This window comes from Tupaia chinensis, unplaced genomic scaffold (genome assembly GCF_000334495.1).
Source record: "Tupaia chinensis unplaced genomic scaffold, TupChi_1.0 Scaffold000532_1, whole genome shotgun sequence".
Taxonomy (NCBI): domain Eukaryota; kingdom Metazoa; phylum Chordata; class Mammalia; order Scandentia; family Tupaiidae; genus Tupaia; species Tupaia belangeri.
This window is the reverse complement of record NW_006160045.1, coordinates 3,537,475-3,564,747: the sequence shown is the minus strand read 5'-3', so window position 1 is coordinate 3,564,747 and position 27,273 is coordinate 3,537,475. Positions and strand designations below refer to the sequence as shown.

General features: G+C 39.5%; 1 pseudogene; it reads left to right on the top strand.

Moving 5' to 3' along the window:
- Positions 1-6,421: 6,421 nt before the first annotated feature.
- On the top strand, positions 6,422-25,636 carry LOC102482016 (high mobility group protein B3 pseudogene; annotated as a pseudogene).
- Positions 25,637-27,273: the final 1,637 nt, after the last annotated feature.

Here is a 27,273-nt window from a genome sequence, read left to right as displayed (position 1 = left end):
TGAGTGGATTTAACATCAGATATTAATGAACTTGAAGGTAAGAGGGGAAGTAGTCATCCTTTTATCTGGATGGAGGTTTTAGTGGTTTGGTGGGAACGCTATGGATTTAGAGTAAGGGGACCTAGGATTACCTCCTGGTCCTACTACTCAAAGATATTGGAGCCTAAGGAAGCCACTAAACAACTTTTGAGCTCTAACTTACTGTCACTAAAATAAAGGTGAAAACCCTACCCTGACTGTATCACAGGATTATCGTAAGGATGAAGTGAGACCATAATGTGAATCAGCTTTGTAAACTGTAAAATACTCGACAACGGAAGGGATTAGTTAACTACGACAATTTAACACAATGGCTATGAAATGGTACAAGCTGTCAGGATTAAGGATCACAGTTCAGAGAATGTCCACTTGAAATTATTGTCAACCTATTTTCTCAAATACAGTTAATACTAGTATAATAAATTCAAAATATGCTTCCATTTTCTCCTGCTGAGATTTCATTCCTTTGGACGAATTGTTCAAAACTGAAAAAGTATTAGTAGGGGCAGGAAGTAATTTGGTTCAACAAGATCTTTTCGTTTAAGCACTATTCTTGATGATGCATATGCTGTAAAGAGGATCATTAAAACAATCTAGGATATATCTGAAAAAGCCTCACCAAAAAAAATGAGACGGTTCTGCATAGTTTCTGGTTAATTATCTCCTCCCAGGCACCAAACTCAAGATAGGACCATTCGGAGGACTTCTAGAGAGATGCCTTCACAATGAAGAGAGAGTGTTCTAATGTTCTAGCAGGCATTAAAGAGCATTCTGAGTGCAGTCTCTTCAGACACAAGCTCTCCACGCGAGGGAACTTTCCCTGTTTCTGGCTAAGGCTAAATGAATTTACCATGGAAGAACTGAGGAGAGGATTCAAGTGCTTGACCAAGGTTAGGGCTAGGTCAGTAGTTCCCATTTTAGAGTTGCCAGCCTTTCCCTCCAAGTTAAAAAAAAGATAACAAGTAAAATTATCACCATAATCTAATTTTTTAAAGAGGATTATCTTAACACTAAAAAGTGGGATAGCTGTAATCTCAGAATAAAAACAGATCTACAACTGTAATCATTTTGCTTACTGAAAATGAATTATATTGTCTTTAGGGTTCTCATTTTACTGCAAGGCATGAAAAGTTCCTCTGAAGCCAGACCAGCTGTCGGGCCAGTACTTGGTGTAGTGTAAAAGACCTTTCAACCCCGAGATACTTACTATAATCACATACACATACTCAAACAAAATTATTTATTACTCTTCCAGCACAAAAGAATACTTTACAGTTAGAGTATATAAGCAGCTATTTCTAAGGCTGCAGTTCATTTCAAATATTGAGAATTTAGAGTTTTTTATGAAAAGCGATTTGATGCTTTCACTATTTCATTCTTATTCCTCATCACACAATCAGTTCAGTTAAATAGCTAACAGAAAAATAGGAAAAGAAAATAAATTAGAAAAAAACCATTGTGGATTTTCTGTGTGGATAAAACTGCATGAGCTGCTCAGATATTGTAATAGAAGACATAGGACACTTTCCCCAGGTGTGAGGAAGTAGCAGGTTCGATTTCGCAGGATGTTGCACCAGGGAGTTTAGCTGCTCTTTGTCAAGGATTCATCTGCTGTTTTCTATCTGCATTAGCTGTGAGTTTCTCTGTATTCAAGTTCCATCTGAGAACCTGACTAAACTTAGCTCATTCCAGAGAGAACAGCTCCACCGGGAAGGTGTCACTGGATAAGGTCTCATGACCTAGGTGTCCAAGAAATATACACTCTGCAGTTCTGTTCATCATGAAAGAGAAAAAAATGCATGAAAACATTTTTTTTTCAGCCATCATCCGATATTCACTAGGCTAGACTGTTTATATGAAAGCTCAAAAATCAGGATAAATTATTTTTTTAATGCAACAAAAAATGTTATTAAAGCAAGTGATGTATTGCTTATAAATGGAATGAATAAGATTGTGGCTGTGCATTAACATTTTAAAATTTTATAAATGTGCTATACATAGCATTTTCATTTAGTGTTTCAGGCACTCTCTGCCCAGTAGAGTGGCTGAAATGCATAATCATTGTTTCTGTCTAAATCAGGTTTCCTTTTTTTAAAGCTCCTGGAGGGACTGAGTTGATTTCTTGTCCTTATTTTCCCCTGTAGCACAGCGTACCCTGAGCGTCAGCAAATGTAGGATAATGAGTTCAGGGAAAATTAACCCATAATACACTAATATTCGTGCATTCATTCATTCATGTACTCTACGAGAATTTGCTGGCTGTCTACCCATGCAACACACTGTGCTAAATTCTGGGATTACCAAGTGGAAAAAAAAAGATTTCACACTGTGATGGGATCTAAATTAGCTTCTATCAACCCAAAAGCAGTCAGGCTAGTGTTTCTCAAAGCCAAAACATTTTTACTCCAATCTTTCATCCCAATCCTGTACTTGTATACATACACATACACACCTACATGCACACACACATCTATGAGCATTCATGCATCCAATACTCAACTGAAACAAATTTTCACAAAGCAAACTTACACTTTCTACCTGTGATACAATGTAATATTTTCTTTTTCTTTTCTTTTCTTTTCTTTTTTTTTTTTTACTTTTTTTTGGGGGGGAAGAGGTTTCTGTTATAGGGCTTGTGTGCTCGCCAGAAAGACAGAGAGAGACAGAGAGACAGAAATCACTCCACCAGGGGAATGGCCATGTTGCATGCACATGCGCCCGGCCTGAGTTTAAGCCACCAGGTCTGGGACTCGAATTGCAGTCAACTACATGGGAGTCCAGCAACATAGCCATTACACCATCTGCTGATCCCACAATGTAATATTTTCTATTTCACTCTTTTTTTTTTTTTTTTTTTTGAGAGAGAGCAATTTTTGCTCTAGGGTGCATGTGCTTGCTAGAGAGACAGAAAGCAAGAAATCAGCCATCTCCCCAGCGGGGATGGCCATGCTGCAATCCCTTTTCCTTCATTATCCTCTTGGGATTTGGGACACGCATGCACATGAGCCTGGTGTGAGTTTCAAGCCACCGGGTCCGGAATTCAGATCACAGTCAACCACGTGGGAGTCTAGTGCCTTAACCACTATGCAACCTGCTGGCTCCACACTCAATTTTTAAAAAGATGGACATGACCAACTAAACTGAGTTCACAGGCCCAGCCAAGGTGGTACAGCCTCTAGCATAGTAGACTGCAGTGCTAGAAGCCCACCTGGCTAAATGCCGGTTCGGATCCTTTTCAACCTGGAGATATGTGACGCATATATGTGGGCCCAAGATCTTGATAAGCTGGAGAGCTGGGGAAAGGAAATAATGACATGACAAGATCCTCTCTGGAGTGCTTCTTTCTGCACATACATGTTCTCTATCATTTAAAAAAAAAAAGATTATGTAATCCACTAATGGGTCATAATTTGCGATTAAAAAACAGGCCACGTAGCACAGCCTCATAGCACAGCAGTTTACTGCCATGCATAGGGAGCCAGTTCCCCCATGGCTGAACATAGTTCAAATCTCAGCCCCAGGGCCTTGAAAAACATATCAGGTGCATGTGCATACATGCCCCGAACCCTGATGGGATGGAGAAATGAAGGAAAAAGGATTGTGGCATGACCATGCCCCATTGGAGGGTGCTTTCTCTCTCTCTCCCTCTCTCTCTCTGGCAAGTGCACATGGACCTCCGGCAATAAAACCTAACACAAACAAACACAAAAAGCAGTGGTCTGGGAGACTTTGGTTGTATCTCAGTATGCAGCTAAAAGTATCCCAAAAATTGTCAGGAAGTATATTAGAATAAAAATGAAAGATAGTTCAAAGATAATGTCAGAGTATTTAGGTTGATTTACCTTAAGGAAGATACTGATCACCTGAAAATATGGGATATTCTTTGACAGGAAGTGGTCTTTACAAAAGGTACTAATTAAGGGTAGTAAATTAAAGTGGGGGGAAATATGGGGGGAAAAGTGAATAAATGGAAAACACTTGAATGACTCCTGTTCTACTTCCTGTCACCGTACTTGCACACATCATATTTCACAATCTGAAGAGAAGATGAAGGTGACACAAAAATGTGACATAGTGTGTTTTTAGACACACATCCAGATCTTACACAAAGCAGGAAAGAGAGAAAACTCTAAAAAGTAAATATACTGCTAATGAAATACCTTGAAGATGGATTGATTTATTCCTTCATAAGTGACTAAAATATGAGTGCTTTTACTGCATCACTTTTTTTTTTTTTCAGGGAAATACTGCCTGGTAATTTCATCTCCATCTCCATGGGTCGTCTATATCCACTTTCTCCCCAGTTTGCCTTTCTTTTCATTCTGCAGAGTGTCCTCAGGTGATCCTGGCGGCAGACTGTAGAGCAAACCCAGATTAACTGACTAATGATCCAATTAACCCAGGGGTCCTAGAGATATGGGAAAAAAAAATGTAGGCAGAGTCCAACTACCCTTCTCCCTGGTGATAGCCCAGCTTCTTCTCTCACTAAGCATTACTCGATAGAACAAGCCCATTTCTATGGAGGAATCATGCGTTCTCACGTCCTACAGCCAATCAGTCCCATCCCCCCATTCTGCCACTTTTAGGTTCTCAGTATGTTTCCGCTCACCCTTCCCTCACACACAGTCACTGTCTTTGCCCTGGCCCTCACCACCGCATCACCATGCCCTGGGCAACGTCCCTGCACTGCCACAGGCCAGCGGAGAGCCTTTCAGCCCCATCCTCTTCTCTGAGCACAGCTGAAGAGCCTTAGCGTGCCTGCCATGCCTCCAGCCCCCTCTGTGGGGATTTTCATGCACTATTCGAGCTCACGTCTGGTCCAGAGTGAAGAATCAGACCCGACGACCCAGCAGCAGCTGATGCAGGCCTAGGAGGATAACCAGCATGGATCCTGCAGATGCCCAGCCCAATGATGGTGAGTGGGGGAACTTCACACCGATTTAAAGTGGCTGCCAATCAAACCCTCCCTCTTGGGGAGCTGAGGGTCACTGAGAAGCTGGTGAGAGAAGCTGTGACTGTCTGGGGAGGCACCAGGGGCTGCCTAAAGCTGAATGGGCAAGAAAAGAGTGCAGGGGCCAGAGCTGGGTACAACCAAGAATGTCATTCCCAGTCATGAGGTCGGGCGGGCTGTGCAGTGGTGACATGGTGACACATCTTCCTGTTCTCTCCATGGATGCTTTCTGTCATCCCCCAGGAAGGAAGAAAATCTCTATTTCTTAACATACTAATGAGGCTCACACTGCTCCACTTTCCCAATTCATCTTCTTCATCATCGCAAATCCTTCTCCGAAATACAGACATGCGGGCAGGGTACTTTCCTGCCTTGCAATTCTTTAAGGTTTCTCCTTCCCTGCCGGACAAAAGGTTGAAGTCCTGAGCATGTCATGACACCCAGGCCTGCGTATGTCCCAGCCCAGAGGACTCTAACCTCTGCCGTGCCTTCTTGCATGCGTGACTCTACGTGTACTTCTCTCTGTCTCAACCCCACCCTGCTGTCCTGCTGATTAATTTACTCCTCAGTCAGGTCTCAGTCCACACACTTTCCCCTCAGTAATGCCTTTCCTGTTTCCCAAGCAGTGACTTCTGTGACGTTCCATGAAAGCAATCGCCATATATGTCATAAACCTTTGCAAGTCTGTGTCTAGGCTATCTCCAGCTAGCATGGGCTTTGCTCGATTATTCTAGGTAGTGGTTAATTTGTTTCCTCCTTAAGAAAGTACTTATTGGACACCAACATGCACTTGTCTTTAAAGATTCAAATGTACTGGGGCCAGTAGGAAGTATGGTAATTGTGGAGCTGTGGAGCTGGACTCCTTCAGGGAATGGCAGGTGGCATGGTGGTTACGGCACTTGACACTCCCACGTGGTTAACTGCAGTTTTAACCCTGGATCTGGTGGTTTGCTTTCTCACTTTTCCCCACCCCTCTCTCTCTGGTCAAATTAAAATAAATTAATGAATAAATAATTTAAAAAAATAAAAGGAGCTGGACTCCTATATGGCCAACCATGGTTTGAGTCTTGGACCTGGTGGCTTGCTTGCTCCTTTTTCCTCTCTCTCTGGTCAAAATAAAATAATAATATTAATAATTAATAACGTTAAATAAATAATTCTTTTTAAAAAGCTACAGATGTATCAAGATGGGCACAGTTCTTGCCCTCCCAGAGCTTATGGCTTGACAGGGACGATCAGCCTTCCATGACACCGTGTGATGGATGTGGTCAAGGGTAAAACAGGCCACCATGGAAGTAGCAGCACAGTTGAGGAAGGCCTTTGGGACTCAGTGATATTAACATGAGACCTAAATGATTAGCAGGACTTAGTAGGAAAGAGTTTTTTATAAAAAGAGGAAAAAGGAAAAGACAAAGGAAGATGTTCGCAGAAATGGAATCACCGTATGTAAAACCATTAGGTGAAAGTAAAGCTTTCTATAAAGGTAAGTTCGTAGAAGGAAGTTCTGTGGAGCTGAGAGCGTCCACAGGAAGGTCGCTGGCCATGAAGTGGAAGAGGCAGGCTATTCAGTCATGACTTGATACTTTATTCTAAGAGTCAGTGAAGTACTTTAAACAAGGAATCAGATTTCATTTTTAATGATCAATTAGCTCTTATCAATTAAAGGAGAAGCAAAAAAGGTGAGTTAGAGGGTCAGTGGAACAGCTGGATAAGCTACAGAGAGAGTGGAGGTGAGAGAAGTGAATGGAATTGGAGATGAAGGGCTTGAATGATCAGGACTTTGTGACAGATTCAGTGTAGGTGTGGTGACTTTGTAATGTATTACTACTGGCTGGACTGAGCTCTCTTTCTTAGAATTCCCTTTCCTTTGTGTTTCCTGTTAAGGTGAACCACAAGAGAGGGTCTAATGGCAGAGTTAGAGGATTGAAGTGAAGAACAGCAGTTTTGTAGCTCATCACATCTCCTTGGTGGGAGGCAGCAGCCAGGCCTGCAACTGTTCCACCTCGCCTGGACCCTCCTCCTTTTCCTACTCCAGCTTCAGTAATGGTGTCAGTGCTCTAGCTTGGGTTACTCTCAAACACCATCAAGGTCAGAAGCAACAAGACCTGACATGGGTTGCTCTGTGTCCCGGGAGCATAAGCTCGTGCGTGTGGGTTCCAAACTGTTTTCACTTTCCTTCTCTTTACGTCCACCTTTCATCCTTAACTGCCCATCCTGAAGAACATCAGATTTAAAAAGGTAGCCTTTGAGGGCCACCAGGTGGCAGTGTGGTTAAGGCTGTAGACTCCCACATGGTTGACAGTGGTTCTAATCCCAGACCTGGCAGCTTGAAACTCATGCCAGGCACATGTGCATGCGTGCCCAAAATCCCAAGAGAGGAACAGAGAAGAACGGATTGTGGTATGGCCATCTGCCTGGGGGGCGATTTCTTGCTTTCTGTCTCTATGTCTCTTTGGCAAGTACACAGGCCCTATAACAAAAATCTCCCCTAAAAATTAAAAAGTAAAAAAGCAAAAAGAAAAGCCTTTCAAAAACTGTATAACCATAACATTGTATAAAATCGGATTCCTGTAGCAAATCCTTTAATGTGTGCATATATGTGTATGTATGCGTGTGTCTACTTATATCTATCTATAGACTAATATATATGTAATATACATAGATTTTTCTAGTGGTTCTATCCTCTGGTTGCACTTTGGTTGATACAGTAGGGTTGTGGGAGAGATGGGAATATTTTACATAGGATAATAGCATGTAGTTTGCTAGTTGCTTATGGATAATACAAGTTTCTGATCATTTTTATGATTTGTAGACCACAATCTTTTTAAAAAGTATATCAACTTTCACTTTTTCTCTTTTTTTTAGGCTTTTGGTAGAGTGTGTGTGCCCTTGCCAGAGACTTTAACCACTATGCCCTCAACTTTCTCTTTTGGTAAAGATAATATCCTCCCCTCTATCTCCAATTAGACTTTTGATATTCTTATCACATTTTCCATCCCAGTTTACCAGATTAAGAGAATATGAGAGTCTGCTTTTATAAATATTCTATTAAAATCCCTTCCAAAGAGAGTCGCTTGTGGGTGTGGTGGCAGCCGCCCTATGGCAAGAGAGTCGCTTGTAACAATGAATGAATGCAGTAGATAGAAGAGTGTGTCTTCACTTCATTTATACCCACTCTCCTAGTTTCCCTATTACAATTTATTTCTTAATTGACAAATAAAAATGATATATTTTATGGTATATAATGTAATATTTTGATACATGTACAAGTGTAAAAAGGGTAAATCAAGCTAATTAACACACCTATCACCTTATATACTTATCTTTTTTTGTAGTGTGAACATGTAAAATTTACTTTCTTAGCGACTTTCAAATATACAGTACATAATTATTAACCACAGTCAGCATGCTATACAATAGATCCATAGAACTTATTCTCCCGTACGGAAGAAACTTCACACCCTCTGACCAGCATCTCCCCCTTCCTCCCCAAATAACCTATTTTATTTTGTGTGACTGATGCCTTTGTTTTCATTGATTATGCCCTGAATTATGTTAGGTCTCAGGCATCTGGATTGTAATGCTCTATTTTTCAAATGATAACAGTAACCTAGCAACCTGTCCAAATTATGTCTTTCAAAATGTGCTCATTATTCTGAGGGAATAGTATATATTTGGAGAGTCTTTCTTATTACAAAAATGCTCTTGAGATTTCCTTGACTGTTCTAAACAAATAGTTGCATGGCTTATATTTGCGCATACACAGTTTCAATATCAGGATTCCAATACAGAAAAAACCTACCCTAAAATCCCTTTAATACATTTTAAAAACTCTATACAATAAAAGTCTATGGGTTTCTTCCATAATCTTTCATCAAGTGAAAATATTGCACAATCTCAATATCCTTCATAGTAGATAGTGTATTCTCACTGTTCTGCACAAGCAAGGTCAGTATTCAGCTGTCATATTTTCCAGGGAAGGAGGAATACACACAAGTTAGTGATATGTGGTAACATAGTAAGCAGTTGTGTCAAAACTAGAATTTACAACTTTTAATTCTCGATACCCAGGGCATTCAAGCCACAATCCTGCAAAGTCTGCTTTCCCAGTAATAAACATCAACCATACTATATATCCGAATTGTAAAATGAGATCTACTATAGAATTCCGTTTATCGTTTTAACTAGAAAATTGGAAAACGCGGTGCAGGGGAACACGAATATTAAAACTGTAGATAATCTTTTTACACATTGAAAACAGCTTAATTAAACCAACAGAGCAGGTAAGGCAATTCTGTTATTTAATGACAACCCTCAGCTGTTTGAAATAACCATCTTAATAATCAATACCGTGTTGAGACTTTCACCTAGCATTTATTTTAAGGGATGTCTTGTTTTGAACAATCATTTTAAATCCTAGTAAACTGAAGAATTAATTAGCAAGCACGGAGGCTCAGCAAACTAATGCTTTAGTCTGTCAAACCATCTGCTCAGGAGCACCGTTCTCAAATCTTGGCATTATTGAGAATGGGGGAGCACAGTATTTTGATGCTTATGCTGGTAGACAAGTTGCTCCTTGATATTTAACCATTCCCTTTTCCAAATACACAGGAAGAAACTCAGTCTCGAAACAGGCACATGAAAGTTCTGGCTCCTTTTGCACTGACAGTCAGAACCAGGTAGAGCCAAGCTTTCTTTAAGGACAAAGATCGCGTTAAAATGCCTTGTTTGTGCAAATGAGTTGTCTCTTTCAAAATAGGTGCTTTGTTCAGAGCTACTATTTTTAATCCAATAATTCCTCTATTCAGATCACTTTTTAACTTTCATTTTTGGAATTTTTCTTTACATTGTTTTACATATTCATTCTCAAACAGTAGGAAAGAATCCTAGTCTACTTAATATGGTTGGGTATGTCACATAAAAATGTTATGTAATGAAACTAATGAGACAAATTTTATTTTATGATTTTAAAACCAAACCAGGAGGCAATTAAAAAAGGAGTTCCAGAAACATGTTGAGTTAAAGATAACATGATTTGAAAAAGCAGACAGCTTCCTGGCCAGTCAGTGGTGTAGTGGTTAAGGTGGCTGGATCCCACCTAGCAGATTGCACAATTCAAGTCCCTGACATGGTGACTTAAAAAATATGCAAGTCTCATGTGCAGTTGTACCCCCAATTCTGAGAGAATAGAGAAGGGATTGCAGCATAGCCATCCTTCCTGGAAGTTGATTTCTCGCATTTCCTCTGTCTATCTCTCTCTGGGGAACATATATACCCTATAGAAAAATTTTAAAGAAATATTTTGTAGTGTATAGCTTCCTAAGACGAAAGAAAAGTCTTATGCCTTTAAATAAACCGAACATATTTACCTATTGACATGTAAGTCTATTTTAGCTACTGGGCCCCTGCTCTCATCTGATTGATTTTTGGGTGAATCAGTCCATCACCCACTCTCAGTCCATTAAGCCCTGGGGAGGGCATATAGCTGGAACCAGACCAATCAGGCACATCCAATCAGTATGGCTACAGTAACTGGTTCAGGGATGGGCCCCAAACTAATGAGACTCAATTCCAGGACTTCAGCTAAAAAAAAAAAGAGAGAGAGAGAGAGAATAAGTTCACCTTCTTAGGGGTCACCAAGTTAAGAATATAAACCTGTAACTGCTAGAAACCTATATGGAAAGACCTGCCTGAGAATGAAGTCAATGATGCAAATTAAGCCAAGATAAAAGACAAAGAATCCTGATGACATCCTTTGAGTAGCTAGATGCCACACAACCTGAACCTGATCCCTGAACTTTTCAATTATATGAGTCAATAAATTCATTTTCTGTATTTATATCCACTTACATACTTTCACAGATATGGTTTCTGTCAAGGAAAAACCCCAGGAAATGTTATATCTTACATACATACAATTACCTGAGGAGATTTTTTTTTTAAATCATAGAGAAATCAAATTATAGTATGAGTTTATTTTGGTACACATGTTTTCAAAATCTATGCATAGCTTTTTAGCTTTTTCCTCCATTTCTCCATCCTGTGATTTGGAGCATGTATTCACATGCACCCAGCATGTTTTTTAAACCTTTGGGACAAGATTCAGACCACATTTGGCCATGTGAGATCTGGCTCTCAATATACAGCACTTAACCTGGACCAGCAAATGGTGTAATGGTTACATCACCGGACTTCCATATAGTCAACCATGGTTCGAGTCCTGGACTTGGTGGTTTAAAACACACTGGGCATGTGTATGTGCATGCCCAGAATCTTCCGCTTCCTTGTGTGTTTCAGCCTTTCCTTTGCCATGCAGGTCAGCAACCCCTTGAGTCTTTCTCCTGTAGGCCAACAGGTGGCATGGTGGTTAAGGTGCTGGACTCTCATATGGCTGGCTGAAGTTCAAGTCCCTTATCTGGCAGCTTGAAAATCGTGCTGGGCACATGTATGTGTAAGCCCAAAATCTCAAAGGAAGAATGGAGAAGAAGGGATCGTTGTGTGGCCGTCCTCCCAGGGGGTGTTTTCTCATTTTCCTTCTCTCTCTCTCCAGCAAGGACATGTACTTTTGGGGGAAAAAAAAAAAAAGACACTTCTGGTCTTTGATGTCTCAGCATAGTAAGCCCATTATAGGCTGCCCTTCTCTAAAAATCTGGTCAATACATCTGTTTCCCCAGGGGTAGAGAAAGTCCTGATAAACTTTCTCTGGCAATGCTCATTTCCTCAAATGCTATACATGGAACACAGTTATAGCTTTAGTCCTCTGCTATTAATAAGTCCTTGAGAAAAACTAAAAACTGTAATGCCATCCAGATGCAAGCAGTGTGCAGCGCCGAGCACCTCTTCCCTTCTGTTCCAGCAGAGTTACTAAGAGCACCTCGTGAGTCACACATCCTCCAGCATCCCTCTCCATCCTAAAATCTGAAACCTGGGAATTTGGAGCAGTTGCCTGTTGGCAATTGTTTTTTCAGTTACTGTACCTCACACCATGGCTCTGCAATCTATTTATTTCTCCTCACAGAGGAAGGCAGTTACCATTGAAGAATTCACTCAGAATTCCGTTCCTTATCCTTAAAGTCCGTCAGAGGAAAATTCCAACACTGCTCACTGCAAACCCAGAGCGTCATTAGATTTGTAAACAGGTCCTTGCTGCAGTCTGAATGCTATCACTCCACACGCAAGGAGTCAAAAAAGCATTAGTGTGCCGGGCTCGATGGAGAAAAATGAACATACACCAAGCTGTCTCTCACGTGTCGAACCGGGTCCTCAGACACAATGAGATGATGTGCCTAGGATTTTCATCTGTTCCCTTTTCTGCCAAACACTCAAACTCTGGATCCCCAGTTGCTCAGTGAAACTTGCATCTCTGTTCTTTTCCATAGTGATATTCTGGATAACAAGTGCTTCTAAGAGATAATAACATTGAACAACTTTAACACATTTTTCAAGAAGAATATTCTGGAAGTTTTGCAGTAGAAAGTTTAGGAAAAATATTCCCACCATTATTATTTTCTTCTTCTTTTTTTCTTTTTCTTCTCATTTGCCAGAGGTCATGGGTGTGCTTGGATGAGCGAGAGAGAAACCCCTTAGTGGGGCCTGGTCATGCTATAATTCTCTTTCCTTCAGTTCTTTATGTTGTTGGGATCCTGGGCACATGCATGCAGCTAGGGCTGGGACTCCACAGTTGGAGGGCCATGTGAGATCTGGCATCTTCTGCACAGCCCTTAACCCCTGCACTAGGGAATTGGCCCTAAAACTTTTTATATGAAGAGGTTAAATAGATGCCACCACACCCCATTCCACCTCACTCTCAACTATGGCTACATTAAGGGGAATACCTGTTCAGAAGAAAACTAAGTATATGAAAAACTACTGTTTCTATCTTGGAATAACCACTGACTATAGCAGCCTCCGGGAAGTTAGAAAAAGGCAGATTTTTTTTCGATATCATTCTTTTCCCTATTAAGTCTGTTTTGGGGAGGGCCAGGTAGGGAAGTGGTAGGTGAAAGTTTTACTGAACTAATAGATGTTGATGCAAAATGTTGTTAAGGAAAACATTGCTTATTCAACAAGTTGCTTCTTATTTTTGAATTCATTCCAAATAAAACTCTGTTTAAGATCTTTGAAAGAAATTTATGCATATCACACTAATAGCTGGTTTGAGTTTTCTTTTGTCATTATGTAATTTTCAACTTTGAGGAAAATACTAGTATTTATAGATAGTAGTCACAAATTATGCAAATTGAAAATATAAAAGATCTTTAGTTACAATGTTCACATTACCACATAGGGTGACTAATTTTTCCAAATTAGTAAAGGAAGTTAGATCTATGAGTCAGTGAATAGATCACCCTAATGAATGAAAATAAAATTTAGGCTTCTCCCAGATGGATGGTATTTTATTTTTAAAATATTTATTAGGGCTTTTTAGTTTTGTGCCTAAATTTTGTTAATAGTTTTCCTCATACATGTTTCATTGCTTCAGTATGCGGTCGTGTTTATAAATGCATAGTCAAAGGCATAGAATAGGCTTTACCAAATGACGCCGGCAAATAGTATAGATTCAAGTTCCCTAAGAACCACAAACAGGCCACCAGCTTTATTGCCACACTTGCAAACTGTTTCAATATTTAACACAACCTTTAAAGGAGGAAAATGATGGGACCAGCAGATGGTGTGATGGTTAAGGTGCTGGACACTCCTCCATGGCCGACCATGGTTCAAGTCCCAGACCTGACGGCTTGCTTTCTTACTTCCTCTCTCTCTCTCACCAAATTAAAATAAATAAATGAATAAATAAAATAAATAATACTTTACCAAAAAAAAAAAAAAAAAAGAAGAAGAAAAAGGGCAGGAAAATGATTCTGTGCTACTCTTCTAACTACCACCTACTAAACAACAAATACAGTGATGAAACCATTTATATGTGTATGTTTTTGACCTCGTCAAATTTTACATGTAATTAGATTCATGTAGCAGATGTTACTCTTTGTTAAGGAAATGGTCTAAGAGAGTGCAGCAGGTGTATGAATATAAGTAAGAATTATTTCTGGGACCAGCAGATGGCATAATGATTACATCACTGGACTCCCATGTAGTCTACCACAGTTTGAGTCTCAGACCCGGTGGCTTAAAACTCAGGCCAGGCACTCATGCATGCATGCCCAAAATCCCGAAAGGACTAGGGGTTGCAGTGTGACCATCCCCCCCAGGGGGATGATTTCTCGCTTTCTGTCTCTCTCTGTAGTGTGTGCACATGTGCACACACCCTATAACAAACTCTTCTTTGTTCAGCCCACCTTCTTGGGTACTTGCTATAAATCTGGCACTATTCTATGTCACCCTGGGGAGGTGCATTTAGTGTAAAGGTGGCTGTGTGGGAAGATATGACATGGGAGCATCTGACAAAACCTTCCAAAAATATGAAGGAATGGCCCCCGGAGTGAAATTATAGGGCTCTAGTTTGACCTTTTTTTTTTAATTGCCAGAGGGCACATATGCCAGCCAGAGAGAGAAAGCACTTCCCAATGGGATATGGCCATGGCACAATCCTTTTTCCTCCATTTCTCCATCTTGCAAGGATTTGGGGCATGCACCCAGCGTGTTTTTTAATCTGCTGGAACTAGGATTTAAACCAGTCAGCCATGTAGGATATGGCTTTCTATGCACAGAACTTAACAGTCATGGGGACCAGTTGTTAGCGTAATGGTTATGTCGCTGGACTCCCACGTAGTTGACCGTGGTTCGCGTCCCGGACCCGGTGGCTTAAAACTCACGCCGGGCACGTGTGCGTGCATGCCCAAGATCCTGAGAGGAGAATGGAGGAGAAGGGATTGCGGCGTGGCCATCCCCCCTAGGGGGTGATTTCTCGCTTTCTGTCTCTCTGTCTCTCTCTCTCTGTCTGTCTGGTGAGCGCATGTGCCCTATAGCAAAAACCTCTTAAAAAAAAAAAAAGAACTTAACGGTCATGCTGTGGGGCCAGCCCATGAGCTCTAGCTTTTCTTTAAGGTTTTTTTTCTTCAAATTTTTTTCCTTGAAGGTATGTGTGCTTGCCAGAGAGAAACAGAGAGAGAAAGAGAGAGAGAGACAGCACCCGCCAAAGGGGTGAGGTCACACCACAATCACTTCTCCTCCATCTTTCCCTCCTTTCAGGATTTTGGACGTGCACACACGTAAGCTGCCGGGTCCAGGATTTCAGCCATGTGTTTGGCCATATGAGATCTAACTGCCTTGACCATCATGCCACTAGCTGGCCCATGAACTCTAGGTTTTTTGTTTGTTCATTTGCCTTTTTTTCCTCCCCATAAGGTGCATGCACTTCCTGGGGGTGGGGTAAGGAGGGAGAGAAATCACCCTCTAGGGGTGATGGCTATGCCACAATCCCTTTTTCCTCATCCTCCTCTTAGAATTTTAGGCATGCATGCCCACACGCCTGGCATGATTTTCAAGCTGCTGGGTCCAGGACTCAAATCATGTAGTTGGCCATGTACAAATCCAGTGCTTTACGTTTTAAAGGTCAAAGAGTTAAGATCATAAGAGGCAGTTGGGCCAGTGACAAATGTCATTTTAATTAAAACAACAAAAACTAAGATTCTTGTGACTGACGTGTGGAGATTAATATTGTGACCACAATTTTTCTTGAAGAGAAAAGTTGAGGTTTGAAGAGAAAGATGCTGGGACCAGCAGTTAGCGTAATGGCTATGTCGCTGGACTCCCACGTAGTTGACTGCAGTTCGTGTCCCGGACCTGGTGGCTTAAACTCACACTGGGCGCGTGTGCGTGCGTGCCCACGATCCTGAGGGGAGAATGGAGGAGAAGGGATTGCAGCATGGCCATCCCCCCCAGGGGGTGATTTCTCGCTTTTTGTCTCTCTGTCTCTCTCTGGCGAGCTCACACACCCTATAGCAAAAACCTCTCCTAAAAAAAAAAAAAAGAGAAAGATGCTAAAAATCCTCAGGGAATCCCTTCAGTAACAAAGCAGGTAACAAGTGCTGTGGAGTAATCCACAGGGACGTACACAGCAAAGTTCAGGAGCTGTGTAGAAGCCCACATATAGCTAACACAAACTTATGCAGATGTGTGCAGTGAATCAGAGAGAATAATAAAATCACCTTTTAATTAGGGCAGCCCAGGAACCTTGGAATGCCAACCCTGCTTCAAGTCTCAGAACTCTCACAGAAGTGGTCTGACCCCAAAAGAGATTAAAAATGAGTTTAATTTCCTTCCCTCTCTTGGTCGTTGTTGAATTCTAGAGGAAAACTACGCTGAGAAAAAGTGTGATTACAAATAGATTTATTATAAAGGTGTTATATTGGCCTGGGTACTGACAGTTTTTCAAATTTCACTCTAGTGTCATCCAACATACTGCACTGTTCTTTAACATGTGTGCAAAACCTTTGCAATAAAATAATATATTTGAAACCAGCCACAGTGGTCCACACTGCTCACATGCTGTGCTCCCCAGACTGGAACCACAAGGAAAGCCAGGTTTAATTCCTATTCCAAACTAGAGGCTGGCTGGGCATGGTGGCATGTTCCTGTAGTCACAGCCACGAGGGAGAGGTGGGTGGATAGTGACAGGATGAGACTCTGTCTAAAAATAAATAAATATATTTGAATAAAAGTATATGTTATTAAAACTAGTAAGGTTTTCTAACTTAGTTAACTATGTTTATGAGACAATTGGATCATGGGAGCCAAAGCGCACCTCTTTTACAAACGTATACCTCAAAAAGCAGCTTACCGTAAATGTAGGAAAGATGAAATAACATGAACAGCTAGCATTATTGGTTTTCTTTAAATATTTCTATATGATTTGCCAAATTGTATTTTCTTTCTTTTTTTTAATTGCCAAAGAGTGCACACATTCACTAGAAGACAGAGAAACAGAGAAAGAAAGAGAGTACCCTCCCCCCCAATGGCATGTGGTCACACAGCAAACTTTTGTCCTCTATTGTTCTATCCTGTCAGGGTTTGGGGCAGGCGTGCATATGCCCCAGGTATATTTTTCAAGCTACCAGAGCTGGTATTCAAACCATAGTCAGTAATGTAGAATCTGGCTTCCTTAACTACTAGGCCAGCTCTACGTTGTATCCTAATTAATTCTCTCAACTACCCTAAAATCTAGGAATCATAATTCCTACTATATAACTGAGAAGAGATTTGCACAAGTTGCAACAGTTGTCAAGTATTGGAGTTGAAATTCTAGATTTGACTCCAGAGTCTATTCTATCCAGCATCACACAGTGCAAACTCATTTCCTTTTCTGAGGTATAAGCAGCAAGTAGATACTATCTTCTGAGGAGCAAAAAAAAAAAAAAAAAAAAAAAAAAAAAAAAAAACAGAGAATACTGGTATAGGTTAGGAGCACAAAAGTAGAATGGGAATGAAAGTCGTGAAGAACAGAGAGACAAGGAACAGAGACTAAAAATGACATACCAAGGGTGGAATAGGCTGGGGAAAAGCACTGAAAACGATTTTAGTGAGAATGTCCCCATATTAGTCAATGTTCTCCAAAGAAACAGAATCAATTGGATATATCTAAGGGGATTTAAAAAAATTCATGTTAAGTGGAATTAAAGTACGAGTTTATTTTGGTATAAAAATTTTGAAATGCATACATGTTTGTTTCCTAATACACATTTCCGTGTGCTTTTTTTTTTTTTTTTGAGAAGTTTTTGCTATAGGGCACGTGCGCTTGCCAGAAAAGACAGAGAGAGACAGAGAGACAGAAAGCAAGAAATCACCCCCCAGGGGGAATGGCCATGCCGCAATCCCTTCTCCTCCATTCTCCTTTCGGGATCTTGGGCTTGCATACACACGCGCGGCATGAGTTTAAGCCACCGGGTCCAGGACTTGAACCATGGTCGACTACGTGGGAGTCCAGTGACAGAGCCATTACGCTAACTGCTGGTCCCTCCATGTGCTTTTTGAAGACCTCTTGTCTGTAGATATATAAAGAATTTTATTATGTGGGATTAACTCAGGTTATTATGGAGATGATGAGTCCTACACGCTGCCATCTGCAAACTGGAGGCCTAGGAAAGCCGGTGATAGTGTTTCAGTCCAAATCCAAAGACCTGAGAACCAAGACAACTGATATTTCTAAGTTCCAGACCAAGTCCCAGGGCCAGAGAACCTAGAGTGCCAATGTCCAAGGTTAAGAGGAGATAGATTTCCCAAATCAAGAAGGAAGAGTAAATTCATCCTTTCTCTACCTTTTTGTTCTATTGGTTCCTCAATGGATTAGATGATGCCCACTTGCTTGGGTGAGGGCAGATATTCTTTACTCAGCATACCAATTCAAATGCTAACCTCTTCCATAAATACCCTCACAGATGCACCCGGAAATAATGTTTTACCAGCTCACTGAGAATCCCTTAGCTAATCAAGCTGACATATACATTTAACCATTTCATTCCCTGACCACCTTGCTCCCTTCTCACTTTGTTCCCCTACACTGAACTCATTACATTTCCTTCGATACACTTGTCACAATCTGCATTTCTCCTATAATTTTAATCCTGATGGTCTCCCACACTAGAAAGGCTGTTTTCCCCTCCATGCATGTGTAACACAAAGTAATGCCTAGCACATAATCAACAAGCAAGCATTTATTAAATTAGTACTGACTCAATTTAATTAAATAGTATAATTTTTAAAACTAGGGGCTAAGATCTCAATAACGTTTTTAACCAGTCAGCTAAGATTTTTATTTGCTCTTCTCTAACAATGGGAAAGACACTACCTAGAATACATTCTCATGGGCTTAGTCTCTCCCTCTCAAGCTTATAAATCATATTAGTAGTCAAGACCTAGTGAAATATGGAAAGAATGAGATGGTGCTTAAGGAGGGAAGTAGGTGGGACCAGCAGTTAGCGTAATGACTATGTCGCTGGACTCCCACATAGTCGACCGTGGTTCAAGTCCCGGACCCTGTGGTTTAAAACTCACAGGAGGCGCATGTGTGTGCGTGCCCAAGATCCTGAGAGGAGAATGGAGGAGAAGGGATTGCAGCGTGGCCATCCTCCCTGGGGGGTGATTTCTCGCTTTCTGTCTCTCTGTCTCTCTCTGTCTGTCTGGCGAGCGCACGTGCCCTATAGCAAAAACCTCTCAAAAAAAAAAAAAAAAAAAGGAGGGAAGTAGGGATCTCTTTGAGATCAAAGAGAGATTAGTTCAATAGATTCTGTGCTATTCAAATATGTCATTCAAATAGTTTGAGAATCACCTTCTCAGAAGAGGTGAGCTTTTTTGGAGGAATATGTAGGAAAAAAGTGATGTCAGATAAATAAGATAATTTTGTTTCTACCATATAGGGCCATGTGGAAGCACACGAGGAGGTGGAAGTATAAGGGAAGAGTGGGAGTTTTAAGCAGTTGTGATTTAAGAGAGTGGAGGTAGCAAATGTGGGAAGAGGAGGAAATGACAGCACTGAGTTGAGCAGTGGGTTTAACAATCTGGCAATAAACTGAGAGCTAACAAGGCCCACCTGGAGTGGTTAGTAACAAAAGAAACATTTGTAGCTCACCGAGAAGATTTAATTGAGGAGAAAATAATATGGTTTGGCTAGCATAAAACTCATGCTGTATCTTGGACCCAACTTCTTTTGGAATTTTGAAATGGGCAAGAAATGACTGACATGTTTGTGCTTCTGGACTGAAAACTTGTTTCTTTGGTGATATTTTAGTACCCACGCCAGCGTCATTGTTATTTGTTCCATGGTGATTTTTGTCTTGACTTTCGTGTTTCTTAATATGAGACACTTTATTACTACTATCCACCTTATTAAAATTGTTTTATTTTATTCTTTTTATTAAATTCTTGGCACAGATGTAATTTTTGAAGCTAATCATAGACTTGTGTCTTTTAGATTTTAATTTTTCATCTTTTACATGATAATTCAAGTTTTCTTATTTTTTAAACTAAAAACAATTTGCCATACACTTATAAAACCTGTCTTCTGCATTTAGTCATAAAAATTTCATTCACCTTAGAGATTCCAGTATTTATTTTTTTAAAGCCTACAGTCCATCTGTTACCATCTTCACAGATATTAAATTTTATTACCCTTTCTTGTTTCCTTCAACTTTTGGCAGAAGAGAATATTCTCCAATAAGCCCACTTACTTCATATGGCAAGAAATGTATCAAGTTTTGTCAGCTTTTGCTGCAGACAAGTCATTAAGCATGTCCAAAAATGTTTATATTTACCACTTGTTTATGTCATTGGTACAGTGTGTAGGGTGGGAAAAAAGTAGATCACAGATATAAAGTAATGATATGGAAACTGGAATGGTGTGTTAGTTTTCTATTGCACTATAACAAGTTGCCACAAATGATGATTTAAAATATATATATTTGTTATCTCACAGTTTCTGTGAGTAAGGAGTCTAGGCATGGTTCATTTTAGCTGAGTCCTCTCCTCAGGGCCTCATAAGGTGTCAATCAAGGTGTCCGCCAAGGTGTATGCCTTTCTGGATCTCAGAGTCCTCTTCCAAGTTCATGTGATTGTTGGCATAATTCATTTTCTTGAAGCTATTGGACTGATGTTTCCATTTTCTTGCTGAGTGCCAGCAGGGAAGCTCTTGACACCTAGAAACCAAGCACAGTTCCTTGCCATGCATCCCACTCACAGGTCCTCTCACAACATGACAATTGTCCCTAAAGGGCAGCAGAAGAATCTCATATATTCTAACATGGTAGAGTTCAATATAACCTATTGTAATCCCAAAAATAACTATCCCCATCACCATTGTAATGCTGGGAGTCAATGGAGACCATCTACCCACTGAAGCTGTGAAAGAGGAAGCCTAGAGGAAATTCTGGACTTCCATGACCATTTATTACTCTATGGGCTGAACTGTGTTCCCCCAAATTCGTATGCTGAAGCTCTAACCCTCAATGTGACTGTATGGGGCCTATAATAAAATAATTAAGGCATAAAAATTTCATAAAGGTAGCCCTTGATATGATTAGTGTACTTATAAAACAGAACACCAGAAAGCTAGTATGCTCTCTCTCTCTGTCCATCTCTTCTCCCCACCTTCTTCCCTGATATGTGAGGACATAGCAAGAAAGCAGCCATCTGCATGTCAAGAAAAAAGCCCTCATCAGAAACTGAACCTTGCCAGAGCCTTGATCTTATACTTCTAACCTCCAGAATTGAGAAAATAAATTTGTTATTTAAACCTGAATTTTTTTCCAAATAATAATGCTTGAAAGCTTCTCAAATTTAGCAAAAATAAATGAATAAATAACCTACATATTCAGGAATCTGAGTAAATCTTAATTAAAAGAAATGTAAAGAATATCATATCAAGACACGTTATAGTCAAGCTTCTGAAAACCAAAAGGAAATGAAAAACTCTGGAGCAGCAAGAAATAAACACCTCATTTATCTGAGAAAAAAACATTTCAAAGGAGAGAGGCTTTTGACAGAAACTTTGGAGTTCATACAAAAGTGGTATATTTTTCAAGTGCTAAAAGGAAAGAACTGACAACCTGAAATTCTATACCCAGCAAAAATATCCTTCAAGAATGAAGAGAAAATCGAGGTAATTTCAGAATAAGGAAAATAAAAGAATTTGTCATGCTGTCTATAAGAAGCTCATCTCAAGTATAGTAAGGTATGTAGGTTAAAAACAAAATGATAGGAAAAATGTCTATATTAATATCAGATAAAGTAGATCTCACAGCAAACTACCTACAAAGTATATTAAGCTAGGCTTCAGAAAATAGAAAATTACCAAGAACAAAGAGGGACATTACACAAGAGATCTTCTAAAAGTTCATTGAAAATGTGTATTATGAAAAAGCTATACATAGACTTTAATTTTTTATGCATCAAAATAAACTCATACTTTAATCTGTTTTTTTTCCATAAATGCTTTGACGTTCCCTCATACAATGATAAAAGGATAAATCGACCAAGAAGACATAGCCATCTTAAATGTGTATCCACCAAGTAATAGAACTACAAATATGTGAAGTAAAAATTGATAGGACTTAAATAAAATATAGACAAATTCACAATTGTAGTTGTAAACATTAGCACATCTCTTTTTATTATTTTTCTGTTTTTTGCTATATGGTGTTTGTATTCACTGACAGGGAGATAGAGAGTGAGAAATTACCCCCAAGGGGACGACCATACTGCAGTTCTTTCTCCTCTGTTTTCTTCTCTGGATTTTGGGCATATATGCACACAAGCCTGGTATGTTTTTGAAGGCGCTGGGTCTGAAACTTGACCCAGTAGACCATATGGGATCCAGCTGCCTTAACCTCCACAGCATCTGCTGGGTCATAACATCTCTTTTACCTGATAGAACTACTTGACAGAAAATCAGTAAGAATTACAAAATAGCACAACAATGCCATCAATCTAATTGACAGTTACAGAAGACTCCAATCAATTATATAAGAATACACATTCTCAGGGCCAGTAGATGGCATGGAGGTTAAGGCACTGGATCCCACATAGCCCCTTCTACAGTTTTAATCTCAGAACTGGCAGCTTAAAAACATGCCAGGCATGTGTGTGTGCATGTGCCCAAAATTCTGAGAGAAGAATGGAGGAGAAAGGATTGTGGTGTGGCCATCCCCCGTGGTGGGTAATTTCTCACTTTCCCTCTCTCTCTCTCTCTGTCTTTGTCTAGCAAGCAGACATGCCTTATGGCAAAAATCTACTCTCAAAAAATACACATATTTTTTCAAGTACCCACAGAATAAACACTAAAACATGTCCTATCCTGGATCATAAAATAGAGCACTACAAATTTAAAATAATTGAAATTATGCACAGTATATTAGTCTGTCATTGTGTTTCTAACAGAAGTACCTGAGACTGTGTGATTGATAAAGAAATAAAACTCACAGTTTTGGTGACTGGAAGGTCCCAGGTCATCACAAAATGGAGAAAGACAGAATCTTAAACAAAACAGTCATCCATAAGTTTCTCCTTGTTCCTGTCTGTCACCATGTAACCTCTGCCTGCCTCATTTTCTCTCCTTATATACATACATGAACTCAATCATGGGGGCCCTACCCTAATGACTTTATTGCATCTAAGGCCCCAACCAAGGATACCAGGGAGATACTAACTTTTTACTTAACACTTTTACAATACAACTGAGTCCCAAGACATCAGCTTTTGAGGAACAAGCTATTATTCAAACCATACCATCCATGAAAAAAAGTAGAAATTAGTAGTAGAAAGACAACAGGAAAATTGCCAAATGCTTAGAAACTAAACAACAGATGTCTAAATAATCCATGGATCAAAGAGGAAATTATAAGAGAAATTTAAAATATATACATGACTGAATAAAAATGCAGATATTAAAATTGTTGAGATGCAGCCCAGGCACTGTGGTGCAGCTGAAACACAAGTGTCCTTCAAAGCTGGAAGCCATATAGACTACCATAGATCCTGAGATCAGTTAGAAGGCATATCAGGTGCACTCGGACCTCCAAGATCCTGAAGACTTCAAGGACTGAAAAGAGAGGATCTCAATGTGATTAGGCCCTATTGAAGGTGGTTCTCTCTATCTCTCTCTCTCTCTCTCTGTCTATTTCACAAGTGCACACATAGGCTCTCTAACATAAAAAAAACAATTGGTCAGATACAACTAAAGAAATGCATGTAGGGTTTTTTTTAATTTATAGCACAAAATTTTTATATTAGACAAGGAAAAATGTCTCATATCAATAAATAATTGCATCTAGCTCAAGAAAATAAACTCAAACCAAACAGAAAGAAGAAAATTATAAATATAGTAGCAGAAATTAAAGATGTCAAAAGCAGTAACAGAGAAAATCAATAAAACAAAAGATTGGTTCTTTGAGAAGATCAATAAAGTCAATAAATCTCTAGCAAAACTGACACATACAAAAAAAGAAACAAGACACATCAGAAAGGAAACATAGGATTTAACTACAGATCTTGCAGACATCAAAAGTGTAGTTTACAACTTTGACAATTTAGAGGAAATAGAATAATTTCTAGAAAAGCACAAACTACCCCAACTCATCCAATCTGAAATAAATATTTTAAATAGCCTTCTAACTTTTATGGACATTGAATTTATTATTTTAAAACTCTGATTTTGTTTTTGTTTTTAAAGAGAGAGAGACTCTAGGTTCAGAAATTTTAATAATGAATTGGGACCAGCAGTTAGTGTAATGGCTATGTCACTGGACTGCCATGTAGTCAACTGTGGTTCCAGCCCTAGACCTGGTGGCTTAAACTCACACTGGGCACGTGTGTGTGCGTGCCCAAGATCCTGAGAGGAGAATGGAGGAGAAGGAATTGTGATGTGACCATCCCCCCCGGGGGGTGATTTCTGGCTTTCTGTCTCTCTGTCTCTCTGGCAAGCGTACATGCCTTATAGCAAAAAAAAAAAAAAAAAAAAAAAAAAAGAACTTGTACTAGTGAATGGTACCAAAATTTAAAGAATTAAAAATTACTGTACACGAGACCAGCAGGTGGCATAGTGGTTAAGACATTGAACACTCCCACAAGGCCTACCACAGTTCAAGTCCCAGACCTGGTGGCTTGCTTTCTCACTTTCCCTTTCTCTCTCTCTATCTCTCTGTGTCTTTCTCTGGTCAAATTCAAATAAATGAATGAATACATAAAATTAAATAAATAATTCTCTTAAAAAATTACTGTATACAATCTCTTCTAGAAAATTAAAGAAAGGAAATACTTTAAACCCATGTCATGTTATAAAGTCAGTATAATCCTGATACTAAAATCGAATAAAGACAGTACAAAAAAAGAGAACTGTATTCTAATATTCCTCATGAATATAGATGCAAAAGTTCTTAACAAAAGTATTATCAAATATAATTCAGCAGTATACAAAAATAAATTGTACATTATGACCAAAGGCAGTTTATTTCATAGATAAAAGGCTGGTCCGATATTTCAAATCAATAAATATAAGTCATTTCAACAGATTAAAAAAGAAAAAATAAACATATAGCATATAAATTGATAAAATTCAATACCTATTTGGGACTAGCAGGTGGAATAATGGCTATATTGCTGGAATCCCATGTAGTCTACCGCGGTTCCAGTCTCAAACCCGATGGCTTAAACTCATGCCAGGCGCATGTGTGTGTGTGCCCAAGATCCCGAGAGGAGAATGGAGAAGAAATTGAGCATGGCCATCCCCCCTGGGGGTGATTTCTCACTTTCTGTCTCTCTCTCTCTGTCTTCCTGGCGAGTGCATGTGCCCTAGAGCAAAAACCTCTAAAAAAAAAAAAAAAAATTCAGTACCCATTTCTGATTTAAAATAAAGACCCTAAAGCCTCCAAAAGGCCACCATCTGAATTCTTCCTGTACTGTTCAGAATTTGGCCCCAAGATCAAATCCACCAACCCTGGCACTTCTATTGGAGACTTGACAAAGAAACTGGGTGAGAAGTGGGACCACTTAAGTGACAGCGAGAAGCAGCCTCACACCACCAAGGCCGCAAAGCTCAAGAAGTATGAGAAGGATGTCGTAGACTATAAACCTAAAGGCAAGTTACATGGCGCAAAAGGTCCTGCCAAAGTTGCCCGGAAAAAGGTGGAAGAGGAAGATGAAGAAGACGAGGAGGAAGAAAAGGACCAGGGTGAATAAAAAAACAAAACTAAACTAAACTAAGCTAAACCTGTTGATCTGTCTCCGTGTAAATACTTCAGTGTAGGGGAGCGCACAATCACGCCCTACAGTGAAAATCTCTCCAAAAAAAAAAAGAAAAGGCACTCTCGTGTTCTCTTCACTCTGTGCACTTTGCTGTTGGTGACAAGTTATTTAAAGGTGTTCTTGACTTTTTATTTATGTATTTATTTTTTTAATTTGTAAGGTGGTGTTAACTATATGGTTACTACCTAGAAATCCTGAGTTATCGACTGTACGTATTTCTGGTCTGTAAAGAGAACAGAACGACCAGGGCACACTCTCCATGCTCCTTGCTTGGGAGAGGCTGCAGAAAGGGCGGCTGTCGGAGGGGCGGTGGCTCCGGGTGTGCCCTGGGAAGCTGGACCTGTTCACTCTGCCATGGCTTCCGTGTAAGCACTTGTTTTGCACATAGTGACCTAGTGTTCTGTTGCCATTCCTAGCTGTGGAAAAGGGCGGTGGGCTGGCATGAGAAGGGTGTGGATGTTTTTCTTAGTTAACTGCGGTAATTTAAAAACTTTGTTTTAAATAAACCGTAGAATTCTTCATTGTCAGCAAAGCCAAGAGACACTGCATCAATAAAGCTCAAGAACCTCTGTACTTAAAACGCAATTTGCAACGTTGTTATTTTTGTATGTGTAGAATGATGAAATGTTTTTGAAGTTAAATAAACAATATTATATTTCTTTAAAAAAAGAAAAGAAAGAAAGAAAGAAAAACTCACGCCAGGCACCTGTGTCTGCATGGTCAAGATCTCTAGAGGAGAATGGAGGAGAAGGGATTGTGGTGTGGCCATCCACTGTGAGGGTGATTTCTTGCTCTCTGTCTCTGTAGTGAGCAGACATGCTGTACAGCAAAAATCTCTCTCTAAAAAAAATGTAAGAATAGAGAAAAACATCTCAACTTGATAAAACATCTACAAAAATTCATAATAAAGATCATACTCAATGGTCAAAGAGTGAATGCTTTCTCCCTAAGAAAAGAAATAAAGCAAAGAATGAAAATGAAAGCAAGACTTTGCATCGATCTAAAGAAAATTATTCTAAAGTCTATATAGAAAAGTGAATGAGTTAGAATAGTTAAAATATTTTAAAACAGAAGAATAAATGAGGACGAATCACTCTACCCAGCTTTAGGAAGCTTATGTGGCGTTGGTAAAGGATACATACAAAATTAATTTTAAATAAGAAGGTCAAAGATAACTGTTATAAGTATGCAAGAACTCATGTGATACTGTTCCCATAAAGACTTTCAGAAAAAAAAAACTACCAGAATTCCAAAATATCAAAAACAAGAAAGGGAGAAAGAAAGAAACATTAAAACATGGGCTAGTATGAGCATGTTATTAAGAAATATTCACAGGTAGAAAATGCATTAAATGAGATATAAAGAAAACATTTTGTAACATTAAAGGTTATAATCATAATGAAGACATTACAGGCGTTATTAATATTTCTATACCTAATAAAACATTAAGAATTTTTACAGAGCAGAAACAATAAGAAATAAAAAGAGGATCAAGATAAAAGCATGCAAATAATAGACTTATATTAAAGCAAGATAACTCAAAGCGATAAAAATTTTAGTACATATATACATATATATATACACACATATTGCTC